Here is a 2,406-nt window from a genome sequence, read left to right on the forward strand (position 1 = left end):
GGTGTCTATGTGTTACCTAGTGTTAGTATCCTTAGCTCTTTTTTAGCTAGTACTTGTAATGGAAGATTTCACATGCCATATTGTTCTGTAAAAGTCTTCACTGCTATGCATAATAATTATGCTTACGGTTCCTTCAGGACATTTTGGCACAGTAAGACATTGAGGAATCTGAGAATCTGAGAAGGTGTCTGAAAAACACTTCCTTCCAAGAAGGAACTTGATTTATTTGAAATGATAGAAACGATTGCAACTACGACATGGAACCACAACATGTCCCACTAATCCTTCAGTACTCGCTGTATCCACATTATGCCTCCCAGCTGCACAAAAGCACCTTGTAAAAATCTTCTTTCTATATTAAATGATGCTTCTCTCCAAACTAAATCTCTAGTATGATTCAAAATGTGTTTAAATTGTCTGATTTAAATGCCAACATTAGTGTCATTGTCCTCTGTATCATGCAGAACCCCGATTGAAGGATTCAAAGTTGATTTTTAAGCAGGATTCTGAAGCCTTTACTGTAAACTTAATGTCATTACTCTTGGAGGATGGTTGCAACAACAGATGATGACCCGATCTGAGCAGACTGAACATGGACACATTTTCAGAGTGATGATATTTTTAGGGCAGATTTTCATTCGTTTTCATGTAAGATAAGATAAGTTAAGATATAACTTTATTTATCCCCAGGGAAATTGTTGTGCAACAGTCGCAATACACAGTAGGAACAGTATGCAAAATAAAAATTAACAAAATGTACAAATGTTGGCTTGTCATTATCATGTTGAAGTTGTGCCTTCAATTCTGGAACACCGTTTTGTGCCCTAGATGTGGCTCGTCTAGACAGCGCCATTGTCTTGTCCTCTGCTCCATATGCCAGGAGCAAATCTCATTAACAGTGAGAGGAATTGGAAGAACAGAGGCTCACTCACAGGCTCTCTGTGAGCACTGTGCTAAGAATAGAGGGAGAAAGTGATTATTATATAGAACTGTGATTACATCCGAACCGTTAACCGGTGTGGAGCTGACATTCTTTCCACTGAGTGAGGTGATGTGAGGCATAAAAGAGCCAAACAACTGTGTCAACAGCACAGTATAGTTAAAATGGTCCTCATTAATGTTGTTTTAACAAGTTCTAATAGGGTCACTGTGTATTATACCTTATTAATCCGCTTTTTGTTTACTAACAGGTACACGATTTGTTGTTTAAAAAGTGATTTTAATTAAACTACTTTTAGAAATTAGATGATGTATACACACAGTGCGGCCCCCATATCAAACAAGCCATCAAACACAAATATTATGAAGTGAATATACTTCTTTCTGCAAGTTATATTGCTAAATAATGTTACAGCTTTTGCTTCAGTTGTATTTTTAAAGCACAACCACTAGATGGCGAACAAGGTTAACACTGAAACATTTCTTATTAGTTAATACAACACCTCTCCTTGATACGAAGAACTACAGTACAGACTGATTACCGTATTCTTTATGGATTTGGCTCAAAGTGATACCAGATTTTTAGATTCTACGGCTGCATCTCAAATCAGCATTTTCAGTTATGACCTTCCCCACTGGGTTTAAGGTTTGTCTGTCTGTCAGGGACAGTCTGGGAGTTTTACCATACTGTCAATGACAACAGCTATTTAGTCTTCACTTAAAGCACATAGAGTTTTAAATATAGACAGATTCTCTAGATAGACGTCTCCTCTCCAGGTACAGTTCACACAGCAGACATAACAGCTTCATTCAATGCCTAAACTAGTTTGTGGTAATTTGATTAAACATCTTATTATGAAAAACTGTATTTTTCTATTAATCTATCATTTCTTATTCATAGTAAGCAACATTGTTCATTAGTTTTAATTTATGTAGGGCTATGAATTTATTATTAGTTGGGGTTTTTTGTGCCGTTTAGTCTGCTCAGTGTTGATGTCGCCCTCCTTATTAAAGGTACAAAGGGCTCTTTCTGCATTTATTAACATATAAACCAGCCAGGCCCTTCTGTCCTGTTCTGGTTTAGGTTCTGGTTTTAGGATAGTGATTGTTGCAGAGCTCTGGGTCTAAAACCAGGTTTTGTTGGTTTCAGTTTATGCTGTAATAAATAAACTACTCTTAACAAATAATCACAAAACAGAAAATAAATTCAAATCGGACCTGGAAATGCCAAGACCAACTTTTTTTTAATGTGAAATAAAATATAACAAACTCTAAATTGCATATATCTTTCTTTTAATCCCAGTCTGGCATCCCATTCAAAAAGATTGATTTGCTTCAGATTAAGGTGGTCGGCTTTATAGGAGTTTTTGCTTCATCTTCCAGACAGGCTACCCTAAATATACTGTGCGCGCATACTGCACACGTTACGGTCTTGCGCTCCATCTCTCTGCGCACCGTGCCTGGCAG

The sequence above is a fragment of the Cottoperca gobio genome, chromosome 20 (genome assembly GCF_900634415.1).
Source record: "Cottoperca gobio chromosome 20, fCotGob3.1, whole genome shotgun sequence".
NCBI lineage: Eukaryota > Metazoa > Chordata > Actinopteri > Perciformes > Bovichtidae > Cottoperca > Cottoperca gobio.